This window comes from Ooceraea biroi, chromosome 8 (genome assembly GCF_003672135.1).
Source record: "Ooceraea biroi isolate clonal line C1 chromosome 8, Obir_v5.4, whole genome shotgun sequence".
NCBI classification, from domain to species: Eukaryota; Metazoa; Arthropoda; class Insecta; order Hymenoptera; family Formicidae; genus Ooceraea; species Ooceraea biroi.
The window spans coordinates 13,752,659-13,767,343 of NC_039513.1; the positions used below are offsets into that span (position 1 = coordinate 13,752,659).

General features: G+C 46.5%; 1 protein-coding gene across 2 annotated transcripts in view; it reads left to right on the top strand.

Annotated features, from left to right (window-relative positions):
• The first annotated feature begins 800 nt into the window (after window positions 1-800).
• The window catches only part of LOC105275019 (RNA binding protein fox-1 homolog 2), a 298,261-nt gene continuing 284,376 nt past the window's right edge, over window positions 801-14,685 (top strand). Inside the window, exon 1 of one of the 2 annotated variants that reach the window (XM_026971670.1) lies at window positions 801-921. The gene's annotated coding sequence lies outside the window, so the exon portion shown is untranslated. The remainder of the gene's footprint in view (window positions 922-14,685) is intronic. The other variant, XM_011331608.2, reaches the window with a different exon arrangement.

Consider the following 14,685-nt stretch of genomic DNA (forward strand, 5'->3'; position numbering starts at 1 on the left):
TGCAGTTTCGACAGCTACCTACATCAACTATAATATATTTAACAAGCAATTGCGCTATAAATACGTAACAATTATTATCTCAATACAACCATATAATCAACTTCTACTATATCAATTACACAATTATTTATACATGAATTAAATAAATCATCATAAATCATTGAGCAAACAATATTTCAACGATGTCGCAGGACCATCGAACTCAGCGTCATCTTTATTCCCTCTTCTCCCATTTCCTTCATGAAGATTTTCGATCTTTTCGGATCGCGGTCTCAATTCCTGCTTCGCGCGAGCGGCGCGCGCTACCGGCGTGAAGTTGCGCGACGTTGCGCGCGACGCGCGCTCGACCGTCGAGTTCGACGGGGTCGACGCGCGTCGGTTGGTGGCGCGCGGTCGGCGGCAGATTCACGCGAACCACTGCGACGGTCGGACGTTCTTCCGCGGCTCGCGTGCATTCGCGCAACTCGGACACGAATCGAAATCGGCAACCACCGCGTCGCGTCGCGTCGCGTCGCGTCTGCCATCGGTCGCGCGCGTGCAAGCGGCGTCGAGCTTCGGCGCCGGCTCCTCGCGGGAAATCGTCACTGCGTTTCAGGTCGACGACGACGCGAAAGTACGGCGTGACGTTGACTTAACGGGTCAGTGAGTGTGTGCTGCGCACCCCCCCCCGCCCCTCCTGTCGACTCGCGGCAACTTCCGATCAGTTCGCGATCGTCGTATGGTGAGACGTAATCCGCGCGAGCAAGATTCGAGACGAAAATCGAGGACCGGAGTGTCGAGTGATTCATATACAGTGCATCGGCGAGTGCGACGCCTGCCGACGGACGGACCCGAGCGAAGCGACGGATCGAGTGACGCGCGAAGGTGCACGAAGGACAGCTCCCGCGGACTCCTGGTGGACGATCTACGCCGACGTGGGCGGTGAGCGATGACACTTTTACGTACGCCGGCTCGTTGCTTGCGCGATCCGCCGCGTAACGAGCGGGATTATTCGCGAAGGACGACGGAATCACGAAATGCGACGCATCCGCGTCAAGTGCGTCGCGTCGCGTCGCGTTTTCCGCTCCCGAGTCGCGCGAGCGCGTATCTCGTTTCGAATAAAACGCTCGCGTCGCGCGCGTTTTAAATATTCGATGATACACGAGCGCGCTTGTCGCGACTCGGTGAAGTGCGCGGTTTCTGCTTCTTTTTTTTTTCGTACACGTTTGCTAGTAAACACGCACGACACGGCAAGCGTGACCGGTTTTCGCCTTGCGAACGAAAGCGATCGCGAGGTAGCTGGCTTAGGCGAGGTAGGAAATCAATTTTTACGCTACCAAATGCGGTATTCCTCCGTCCTGGGAACGACCGGTTCGTGTTCTAAATTCGGATCGGCATCGGACACAACACGGGCACAATTTAGAATCGAGCACTAATTAATGTTAGCAGTTGCGGTTCGGCCAATCAGATCTGATTACCGCCGTGTATCCGATCAGAAATGATGTAACCAGAAACGCGATCGGGATATTAGGCAGAATTTCGAAGGGAGCTTTAACGTTAATAATTGCTGATTATCCGGGATTCGATGACGATATCAATGCTGGTAGATTGCCTGGTTTTAATTTTCGAAAATTACGTATTCTCGGAAAATGCATTTTGTGCATTTCTATATTTCCTGCTAAGAGCTTGAAAAACTCGACTCTTTCGTGTTTAATTCTTGATTTCTTGAATTCGGGAAATATCCAACCGAAGCAACGTAGCGCGTATGTGCATGAGCATTTAAAGAGTAACGATTTTGACACTGTTATTGATTAATCGAGGAAGCTGCAACAATGATTCAACAAACTCGGACATTCACGTACGTGTAATTAAACGAAAGTTCGAAAATCGATTAGCGGATTTATAAAATAGTTTACGAAGCGTTTCGCCATTTGAGATTTCAGCTGTCACCATTCGATTATTCACTTGTCGATAAAACCTGTTTTCGACAAGTGTGTCTAAAAACGGAACGTATTAATAACTGAAAAGGCAATTATTACATTTTGAATTATGATGAGTCAGCCGGTCCTCTCAGTCTAATTTAGTCGAATATACTTCGCGTTGTCGAAGCTTTTCGGCTGATGGCCATTTTGCAGCTGAGAATAAATCGTTGTCACGGTAACGCGTCGCATAAATAATCGCCGGACGCGATTAGAGCCCAGAATTTGGAGTAATCCGGTTTTACAGAATATCGAGTAGAGTCGGAAATCAAGTAAATCGTGATCCGATGAATTCGGTTTCGGTATACGGCGCAGTCGCCGTTTCGCGGCCGTGACGCGCGCGAACGCGATTGCCGACATAAGCCGATATAAGTAGAAATAAATCGCATTGCCGTATTTCGGAAATAAAAGATTTTCCCGAAGGATTTATATCGTAATCCCTATTCGCGTATTTGATAATCCAGCGAAACGTATGAAAACTTGTTGCCGCGTCGGAATAAATGGCCCTTACACCTTCCCGCGCGCGCGTGCGATTTATTGTTAACCGGCCATGAGCATTACGACTCCGCCGAGCGTTTCAGCTGTCAATTAACGATTCGTGGAAATTAATCGCAAAAGCGACAACTTTGCGCGAACATAGTATTTCGATCCGCGCGCGCGTTTTAGCGATCGAGAGATGTGTCAATCCGCGCAGATCGACCGACACATTTCCGCGTTCCGTGCGAATCCCGCGTGAATTTCGCGAAATTTATTTATACCTGGGCGGACGCGGCAGCTGCGGCGGCGGCGTCCGCTCGGAAATGCACTTTTGGATCACGCGCGAGCGACTGGACGACCGAGCTGATGTATGCGACGCGCATATTTCACGGCATGGACGTTTAGGAGAGCGCGGAATGAATCGCGGCTGGAAAGCTCCATTTGCATACAAACGCTCTTTGCACGGCGCGGCGATTATGCGTGCGGCTTACGCAAATAAACAGAGGTTCCGCCGGCGGAAACCTCTTCCACAAGTCACCTGGGTGCTTTCCGGATCAACCGCCGATGATCGTGATGTGATCGCTCTCGCTGAAACGCATCCGCGAACCTTCCGCAGAGCGGAGCGGCGCTCGCCGTCGAAATAACGAGCGGAAAAGGAGAAATACGAGCCGTTACGACCGATAGAAACGATAACGAATCTATTCGTGTGCGCGCGTTCTCCAACTTGTTCTCTCCCTCTCATCCTCCCGCTACCGTGCGTCGTATCGACATTCGGGTATTATTTCGACCACGCACGAGCGAGCAGCGAGGCCAGGCACAATGAAATATAAGAGAGCAAAGTATACAAGGAGCGGGAGAATAAATATCAGAATTCTATCCTAGAGGCCTTGGATGTGTATTGGTGTATTACGTGCACACTGCACGAGGACACATTTCAGTGCATGTGTGTGTATGTATATTTTATTTCCCAATCAATGATGTTTGAGATACGTATGTAAGATCTGGAAAGATAGTCGAGACTGACAGGTCGTATAGAGGATCGGAATGAAAACAAGTCGATCACAACAGTAGGAGTATTGGCCGTACAGCCTAAGACCTAGGCGTGTGAACCAGGGATCCCGGAGAGTTCGAGTTCAAATCTAAGGCAGTCTCCTAGTTATTTTTCGCCTCTTACAATTCAGAAGTGGGATAAAATCCGCTACCCCTCGAAGACAGTTGAGATTCATCCGCTACCCCTCGGAGAGGAGGGAGTTGAGAAGCAGCTGGCTGGTAGTGAAGCCTGAACATGGAGGTCGGGACGGACTCAGAAGAGTGAACCAACATGGAGATTGGGAAGGACTCAGAGGAGTGAACCAACATGGAGATTGGGAAGGACTCAGAGGAGTGAACCAACATGGAGGTTGGGAGGGACTCAGAAGAGTGAACCAAAAATGGATGTTGGGAGGAACTCAGAAGAGTGAACCAAAAATGGAGGTTGGGAGGGACTCAAGTGGAGTAAACCGACGATTTGGAGACATTCGGGGACGAATGTAATGTCAGGCTGGCCGAGCTGTAAGATCTGGAAAGATAGTCGAGACTGACAGGTCGTAAAGAGGATCGGAATGAAAACAAGTCGATCACAACAGTAGGAGTATTGGCCGTACAGCCTAAGACCTAGGCGTGTGAACCAGGGATCCCGGAGAGTTCGAGTTCAAATCTAAGGCAGTCTCCTAGTTATTTTTCGCCTCTTACAATTCAGAAGTGGGATAAAATCCGCTACCCCTCGAAGACAGTTGAGATTCATCCGCTACCCCTCGGAGAGGAGGGAGTTGAGAAGCAGCTGGCCGGTAGTGAAGCCTGAACATGGAGGTCGGGACGGACTCAGAGGAGTGAACCAACATGGAGATTGGGAAGGACTCAGAGGAGTGAACCAACATGGAGATTGGGAAGGACTCAGAGGAGTGAACCAACATGGAGGTTGGGAGGGACTCAGAAGAGTGAACCAGAAATGGATGTTGGGAGGGACTCAGAAGAGTGAACCAAAAATGGAGGTTGGGAGGGACTCAAGTGGAGTGAACCGACGATTTGGAGACATTCGGGGACGAATGTAATGTCAGGCTGGCCGAGCTGTAAGATCTGGAAAGATAGTCGAGACTGACAGGTCGTAAAGAGGATCGGAATGAAAACAAGTCGATCACAACAGTAGGAGTATTGGCCGTACAGCCTAAGACCTAGGCGTGTGAACCAGGGATCCCGGAGAGTTCGAGTTCAAATCTAAGGCAGTCTCCTAGTTATTTTTCGCCTCTTACAATTCAGAAGTGGGATAAAATCCGCTACCCCTCAAAGACAGTTGAGATTCATCCGCTACCCCTCGGAGAGGAGGGAGTTGAGAAGCAGCTGGCCGGTAGTGAAGCCTGAACATGGAGGTCGGGACGGACTCAGAAGAGTGAACCAACATGGAGATTGGAAGGACTCAGAGGAGTGAACCAACATGGAGGTTGGGAGGGACTCAGAAGAGTGAACAAAAATGGAGGTTGGGAGGGACTCAAGTGGAGTGAACCGACGATTTGGAGACATTCGGGGACGAATGTAATGTCAGGCTGGCCGAGCTGTAAGATCTGGAAAGATAGTCGAGACTGACAGGTCGTAAAGAGGATCGGAATGAAAACAAGTCGATCACAACAGTAGGAGTATTGGCCGTACAGCCTAAGACCTAGGCGTGTGAACCAGGGATCCCGGAGAGTTCGAGTTCAAATCTAAGGCAGTCTCCTAGTTATTTTTCGCCTCTTACAATTCAGAAGTGGGATAAAATCCGCTACCCCTCAAAGACAGTTGAGATTCATCCGCTACCCCTCGGAGAGGAGGGAGTTGAGAAGCAGCTGGCCGGTAGTGAAGCCTGAACATGGAGGTCGGGACGGACTCAGAGGAGTGAACCAACATGGAGATTGGGAAGGACTCAGAGGAGTGAACCAACATGGAGGTTGGGAGGGACTCAGAAGAGTGAACAAAAAATGGAGGTTGGGAGGGACTCAAGTGGAGTGAACCGACGATTTGGAGACATTCGGGGACGAATGTAATGTCAGGCTGGCCGAGCTGTAAGATCTGGAAAGATAGTCGAGACTGACAGGTCGTATAGAGGATCGGAATGAAAACAAGTCGATCACAACAGTAGGAGTATTGGCCGTACAGCCTAAGACCTAGGAGTGTGAACCAGGGATCCCGGAGAGTTCGAGTTCAAATCTAAGGCAGTCTCCTAGTTATTTTTCGCCTCTTACACGTACGTCCTCTTTGATGGCTTCTAACAGGCGTTCGCGGGACGTTCGTTTTTTTTAATTTTTTTTATTTTGTTCTGATGATTTTTCTTATCTCGGTAACTGCGAAACGCTGTCCCTTGTCTGTTGCATTTTGTATGCAACTCTTTCCTCCTCCCGCGCGCGGCCGGAATCCTCCACGCTGCATGTGTTTACGGTACACCGTACTTCCGCTCGTTAATTCGGTGAAAAGATGATTACGGCGACTCGTAACGTCTCCCGAAGGCTTACGTAATTTTCTCGGAACATTGCGTTGCGCACGCTCGCAGAGAGGATTCCTTGATCATTCTGAGCCGGACGGGACGCACACGCGGATGTGTTATACAATAATTGATAGAAACGTACCTCATGCAAAGGCGATTTTATGATTTGATGATGATCAAAACCAGTTACGCGGTTGTACATCAATAATCTACACGACTGTGTTACAATCATACTTGCATTTGCATTTGAATGTCCTGTCTGCCACTCGCCGTTCATAATTTGACACTACGCAGACGTTCGTTTGCATCTTTTATTGGATCCTTATTCTTTTTGCATGTCTACATCTTTTATTTTCAGTCGTTAAAGCGTGCGATTGTCAGCGCTGAAGTCACGATCGCGATCGCAGAGAAAGGGAATCGATTCGCCGAGGACAACTCCGATCTGGCGCGAGCAAGAAGTTGATTGACTGGCGCGGTTCGCTCCTTTTGTTGTCGCGCCAGATCACGTTCGACCGGATTTCTGAAGGACTGTTCGCTAATGTCGCGACGGACAGGTCGCCGGGGCCGATAGCCGCCGCGTCTTATCTGGTGGCCGCGCGTTATTTGCATTATCCAATTTCGGTTCTATCGCTGACGTCACCTTAAAGCTCGAGTGTAAAGCGAGCCTGTGCAATACCGCTACACCTTACTGCAACGCTCAGCACGTCGGGCGAGAAATTCAAGTCCTGAAAACGATAGCAATTATTTCGAACGTTAGTGTCGTACTTTCCCTGCTGGATTGCTGTTGATTAATCGTGTAAAATAATTGTGAAATGTGCGTCATTCGAACCTGTTAGCGGATACAAAAACATCTCTTTTGTCACATTTGTATCATTCCTTTTCGTTCGCTGGGTGGAATTGAAACATTTGTATTGGATAAACCACAGTGAATTAAACTCTGAAAAATCATCGAGCGCGATCGCGCTTTAGTTACATCATTGTGATTTTAATCAATGTTTAATCGAAAGGGTGCACACGCACACGTGTACCATTCACGCAGCCGTGTCGTCGGAAATTCGTTCGCCATCGGTATATAATAATAATATAATGAACTCTCAGCGTCACGCAGTGACATTTCGTTTTCGTTTCGCCGCACGACGATTAATAACAGTAACCGCAGTTGCGCTCTACTAATCGCGCGCGCACGCACGCAACCGGCAACTTGCGCCATGGTTTTCGTTGGAAAAGTCGGCGAACGGGACGGCAACACCCGCATGAGATCCGCGACCGCGATACTCGCGTTATTAATGTCGCAATTAATCAATGATAGGATTTTTGCTCGCGCCCGCACTCGAATATCCCGGAAAGATAGAAATCTGCCGTGGAATCGCGCGCGCATCGCAACTTTCGTGCGTTTCTGCATTATTCGAGGGTTTCAGCGCGAATGAACCTTCCGCTTTTGGCGGGCGGGATGAGGCAGGAATAGTTGAGGAAGAATCCGCCGTAAATCCATCTTTTTCGCGGAAAACTTAGTTCCGGAGCGTCGAACTGGAAGTCAGCTTAAGCTGCGCGAAGGCACGAAGTGAAGAAGAAAGCTCGTTTCTCGCTCTCGCATACATCGGAGCGTCCCGGAAAATGCGCAAAGCCGTAATGGCGATGCATTCCTTGGGAACGCGAGTTCAAAGTCGGGTTTTCCCTCGATCAAAGATTTCGTCGTCGTTTCACCAAGTTCGAAGTAGAAACAGTTGGAGAACCGCGTATCTCGAGCAGCGAACGATTCATCCGCTTAGAATTTATTTTGCCTCGGCTTGAATGGAATTAAATTGAAACTCGGTTGGAGTTTATTAATGAGCTATCAAAGATTGTCAAAGATAAATGAACGAGATTCCATTATTAATTCCAATACATTCTGTAAAAGGAACATTTCATGTTTATTAAAATATACATGCCTGATGTTTATTTCCACGTTTTCCGGATTACCCTGTGTGAATTATACATGCATGAAAGCACCGAGCAAAACGAGCCGCGATGTTGTATCCAACTGCCATTTGCTAAACGCGGGTAAAGCCGAGTAATCGCCACAAATCTTTACTCCGGGAAAAGAGCTTAATTAATTAATTCTAACGATACAGTTGTCGGTTCCATGGCTTTATGTAGTTCGAGCGGCCGTTTGTACCTCTCTTATTAGCCTTCTCAATTTCTCTTTATCCCGTTCGCGCGGCATTCGCACGTTACATATATTATACAAACGCGCGACCACGCGATCCAAAATCGGGGAAAACATTTCGACGCGGAAAGTACAATCGAGGGCTTAATTCACGCCTCGTGTAACGAGTAATTGTTACGTAATTGCGTAAACGAGTAATTATTTTAAATGAGTAATTTCGGCCGCTTTCGAGGGGTATGACATGGCAGTTTGTCGGGTATGTATGAAGTATGTATATAGAGTTCCTACGTGCGTCATTGCGCCGCGACACGATACGGCAGCTGGTGCAGGCGAGCTGCGCGCCTGTATGCACGCGAGTGTATCTGATTGTCGAGGATCAGTGCATGCAAGAAACGACGTGCTCCGGTGCCGATGTGTACACACGTCGATGCCCTTTGAGGCGCGAGCTGACGACGTCGGAGCTGCGGATTCTACTCTCGTTCGCGCGCACCTTAGCACGTTCTCTTCGTACGATGGGAAAGCCGAGCGAGCGCGATTTCGATACGCAAAATATCCTTCCTCCTTCGTAAGTACGCGTTTATCCGCTGTGCTGATCGTCTAGATACGCCCGAACGACGAACTCGAGTTACCTCTTCGAACTTCACGAGCCGTCTTCTTGCGAATCCAACGTGAATGTTTGTGCATTTATAATCGATTGTAATTAATATGTAAAAGGAAGAGATACAGATGGAGAAATACGAGAGGAAGTTCCTCGAATTTGCGATTTATATGTACTTAATTCTTGAAGACTACTTCTTGAATATAGCTGTACTTATACATGTTTAATTTGACGAAACCGCTATTGTTAATGATTTAGAACTGCAATATTAAATTAAGTGTTTAATTTTAAGCGGTTAAATGAGTACGTGCGAGCAACCATGGAACGAGGAAATGGCGCGACGGGTTCATGTAGCGACACACAATTCTGGGACGATTCGGGTTTCTTGTTATCACTGGCTAGTCTGTTGTTCCCTGCTCGTACGTTCAAGTCCGGGCGATATATCGTTTAACTCGGAGATTACCGTAAGTGCATTACCGTCTATGTAGATTAATGGCTCTCATAATGGACTCTAACCATTTATTAATTAGATAACCGATTTGATTGTACGAGATGATCTTTTGACTCCAAGGAGACGATCGATCATTCTCGATGACTTCATTCGTGTTTCGGAGCGCAAACGCGTGCACCGTCGCTCAATCTTTCGAAAATAAATTCCCTATATATTGGGTTGGCCAAAAAGTAATTGCGTTTTTTTCCAATAGATGGACATACATGTCTTGAAATGTAACTAACTTCATTCTAAACCGCAAATTCATTATGTAGGTTAACAACTCACAGTTCAAGCTTGTTTTACAAGAAGAAAGTACACGATTTCGTTAACAATTGTTTCTTTGCCGTCGATTTCAAAATGGAAAATCAAAAAGAACATTTTCGTCATATTTTCTTTTGTTACTTCCGAAAAGGGAAAAACGCTGTGCAAGCTCATAAAAAGTTATGTCATGTATATGGCGAAGATGCTTTAAAACTGCGGCAGTGTCAAAATTGGTTTACTAAATTTCGATCTGGAGATTTTATGTGAAAGATGCACCACGCTCAGGAAGGCCAATCGAAATTGATGATGACAAAATAAAGGCACTGATTGATTCCAATCGGCGTTTAACGACACGAGAGATTGCTGAGAATCTTAACATATCGAAATCGAGTGTTGAGAACCATTTAAAACGACTTGGATACATTAGTAAGCTCGATATTTCGGTACCACATGAGCTGAAAGAAATTCATCTCACTAAGCGTATTGACATCTGCGATTCTCTTTTGAAACGTGAGGAAAATGATCGATTTTTGAAACGTATGATAACAGGCGACGAAAAATGGATCGTCTACAACAACGTCAAACGAAAAAGATGGTGGAGCAAGCGTAATGAACCTGCTCAAAGCACTTGAAAAACAGATATTCACCAAAGAAAGATTATGCTGTCAGTCTGGTGGGACTGTGTATTTTGAGCTGCTTGCAAGAAATCAAACCATTAATTCAGACGTATACTGTCGTCAACTGGATAAATTAAATTATTAAAATGATGCCATCAAACAGAAACGTCGAGAATTGGTGAATCGCAAAGGTGTTGTGTTTCACCATGATAACGCTAGACCACGTACAAGTTTGGTCACTCGTGAAAAATTGTTGCAGCTTGGATGGGATGTGTTACCATGATGTTACCACATCCACCATATTCGCCAGACCTGGCACCATCAGATTACCATTTTTTTCGTTCTTTGCAAAACGCCTTGAATGGTAAAACCTTGACTGCTGATGAGGATATGAAATCGTTGTTGGAATTGTTTTTTGCTGAAAAAGATAAGAACTTTTTTGAGCGCGGAATCATGAAGTTGCCTGAAAAATGGCAAAAGATAATCAAACAAAATGGACAATATATTGTTTAATAAAGTTTTTGTTTCCCATGAAAAATTCGCCTTTTATTTATATAAAAAAAACGCAATTACTTTTTGGCCAACCCAATAGAATAGATAAATAAGGAAACAGAATTTTATCAGGGAAAGCGCGACGCATCGCCGTGCATTTCTTAAATTATCGCGAGTGAAGGATGCTTTCGGAGACGTCGCGCGAAAAGCTATTTTTCCATGAAACGAGTTGTGCGAACACGTTCCGTGTAATCCGGACGGCACGCAGTTTGGGCCGGCCCTCTGAATATTCATGGCGGACAACTCGCGTTTTCTTTCGTAACGAACGTATTCCGCGTTTTAACAGCTCCCGAGAGCGCTTTTCGGCCCGTTTATCCGTCGTCTCTGTCCGCACTTAACAATCGATAGCGTTCGGTCGGTACCGGTCGCCAGCCCATCGCGCTCGCGATTGCCGATGTGTACGCGCGTCGGTGCGCACCGATGCTTTGTAACCCGTCGCCCAGTAATTTCCCAGGCCGAATTTACTGGATTTCTGCCTTATTTACTTTTGCCTGACCTGTTTCTCGCTCGCCCTTTACGTCATTTATTTCATCGTGCACCGCCTGCGTCTCCTTCCTTCCCCGTCCTTCTCGTCCTCTTTCTCCCTGCCTTTCTGCCCGGCTCGTAAAAGCGAGCGAGTAATTCGAGAATGCGAGCGACGCCGATAACTATACCGTGCTCCACCGCCGATCCAAACCATCGCGCTGCCGTACGGCAGAATGTCACCAGAATGGAGTTTCGAAATTGCCTCGGAAGTTGTCCGAAGCAGAAGTGCCAGTCCCAGGTGATCGGTAACCGGGGCGATACGTGACTTTACGACGGGCGGCGCATCGCATTAATGTTTCGAGATTCGCGAAAGAACGCGCCGGCATTTGTGGCAAACGCGACGCAAACTGCTCGCAAACTACCGGCGTTACTGCAAATGCATATAGATTTCGCGTGACTATCCATTCTTCGATTTAAAAAGGAGTTTAAATCAGGTTTAAAGACGAAATCGTGAAATTTGTCGTTTATTTCGGATAAAATGCAACTCTTGTGGAAAAAACATTTCTATATGTATAAACTAATTGAAAAGGTAATTTTTGATATTGTAAAAGTAACTTTTCATTTGAGAAAGATGTTTCATAGAGCAATAGTACGACAGTGTTACGGCTGGAAATAACTTTTGATCGTTACGATTTCAACGATCTTCGACGAGTATGAACACCGCGGCACCGAATTTCATTCGAACTTTGGAATACCAAGTGGTGAGAGGTAAAGCTTCGGGTTGGGGAAGCGTCGTCGGAGTTTTCTCATTTCGACGAGCGTAACGATCGATGATCAAAGCAAGAAACGTGCGAACGGTTCTAGAGACGGCGTCTCAAACTGTCGAAGAACTCTTGGATGTTAGTCGCGCGTCGCGACTGTGAAACGTGCGGCGCTTCGGGAAGAAACGGCGGGGAAAACTTTAGCGAGGGACTCGTGGAAATAATTAATCGGGCGTCGAAAATCGAAAGCGATAGCACGGGGTCGTTGTCTTGTTCGCCGCTGTCGTGTTGTCTCTCGTTGCGCCACTTCCGTCTCTCTTCCTCTCTATTTCTCCGGTAACCAAAGTCTCATCGCGCGTTCGATCTCGCATGAAAGCGATTCGCCGGCTGGGCTTCTCGCCGCTATTTTGCAGTTTGCAATCTCGGGGAGCGGATACACCGAGTTGAAGAGTGCGCGAGATGCGGGAAATGGAAAAACATTTCGCTGAAGATGCAATGGCGGTAGCCTGCGAGAGTATTCTGAAACGGAAATCGCGCGAGTACTGAGATCTTCTCGACATTTGGCGCTCACCTATTAATTTTTCATTAATTATCTTAATCATATATATTGATTTTTGATATCAAAATTGCCGTACTCACTGTCGCGCAGAAATGTATGAAAAATCGTTTGCTTGCATCCCTTTGGCTCAGTTTACCGGAAGAAACCATTCGCCCGTCTTCCAGCATCTTATTCCGTCGATACCATCTCAATTGCGAAACACAGAACGTTGCAGGCAGCCAAAGCAAGGGAATTCTAGCATGAGAATTTATCCCGCGTGACTGTCTTACGTGTTCCTTCGAGCTTTCGCCTCTTTGACTCTCTATGCTTCATTTCATCTCGCTCTCTTGGTCATGCATATATTATGCTTAACGCGAGGTTTCTCGCCTCGCCTCGTAAACCGATTTACTTATTTGAGTAATGCTTCGGCAAACCACTTTATTGCCATCGCGCACTCGCGCCTCATCTTTTATGCATTTTTCTTAGTAAATACGTAATGGCCGTCATGTGTCTATGAGGAAGCTATGGTGTGTGGCCTCGTACTTGAAGGCGATGTAAATTCATCCGTCTCTACGCGTTACGTCGCGCTGGCGCGTTACATTAAACCGCCCGACAATCGAATCTTCGTTTACCACTTTCCGCGGTAATAAAACGAAGCGATTTACTTGCGGAGGGTAAATACATCCGGGCCGGCGGCGACGCATTCAACCAATATTTGCAATTCGCGATTGCAATATCGCAGGCACACTCTTTGCCCTTTTTTAGCGCCGCTATTAGCGCGAGAGCTTCGCGTTCCGCCCGGTTTCGGGGAGATTACAAATATTTAAAAGGCATTAGCATGCTAATCGACGGCGCCCAACCAAGGTGTCGGCACGCCCCGGGATTTTCTCTTCGGAAAATATTCATCCTTCGCGTTATGAAGCGATTCGCACCTCCGCATCACACAGACAGGGCGCGCACACAGCATCACGCGCGCATACACACACGTGCCCGCATGCGGTTTCCGCGTCACGTGGAGCGGTAATATCGCGAGATTTGCTCTCTACGAACCGTTCGTCGACTCCTTCGCGTATAAAACGCGCGTTTCACTTCGTTCACGTCGTTGATTCCTGCGTATCAACATCAGCACGAGTACTTACCGCGGATCGGATACCGAGCTATCGGAAACTGGTTTGTATCAGTCTTCAGCCTTTCTGTCCGTGTATCAAGTTTCGCGTATCTCGTATACGCAGACGCCAAGTTTTCCCGTAAATAAATCGATCTTGCGACTGGAGTTGCTCGGGGTTTAACTCGAGGAAGGAGAGTTGGGGGAAGGGGAGGGAGAACTATGAGTTTCGGTTACGTTATTGATGGACCGCAGATTTACACACGAAATCTCTCTCGTCGAAACAAATCCCGATTGTTATTGCACTCTTTCCTCTCGACAAGAACATTCGCATTCAGAGCTCACGTTAGAATCAATTTAATTGCTGGCACTTGCATCCCTTGCAACATGCATTGAATCGTCAGAAAAAATTGGTTTGTTAGTCGATCATTGACTTTCATGGGTATGGATCGGCACACAGAGAGAGAAATATCCCGGATTATAAAAGGTAGAAAATTCTCGTGTGTGCGTTGTCAAGTAAATGACATGGATAGATTGACAATCTATCGGCGAGAAGTCGCTTTTTACGGCCTGCTACATAAAGTGATACCGCTGGTATTTTCGGTCCTTTCGTGCGCTTCGTGTCATTTGCATGACGATATTTCATAAAAACTTGATGAAAAATGCATGAAATATGCAACATTGCTGATGCTGACGTTTGAAAGGCGTAAACGCTAAGATGGGCTATTATGTAAACTTCTTTTCGATGTCGATCAAGCCGATTGGAGGTTCAACAGTGAAAATGAATCAGGATGCAGCATGTTCGATCGTCACGATCGCTATCTTCATATGCATCCTGTTCAATTATTCTGTTATAACTATAGTCTGGGACACCCTGTATATAATTCAATTATCTCGCTTACAGAATAACTTTAACATTGAGTTCCTTTAATTTTTCTCAACCTCGTATGTAACAACATACTAATTAATTGATTTATATACTAATTTATATACTAATTAATATCTAAATAAAACAAAAATATTAGAGAAAAAAGCTATAAATAAGATACTACAAAGATACGTTTCTCCTGAAAAATGTAAAATGCAGTAAATTTTCTGAAAATATTCTAATGTTGTAATGTTTACGGTATATTATTTCGTGAATTTTATTTTTCTCTCTTGGACGATTTTAATCTCCGAAGAGCAAAATCAACATAACGAGTGTTTGAGAAATCAGATTCG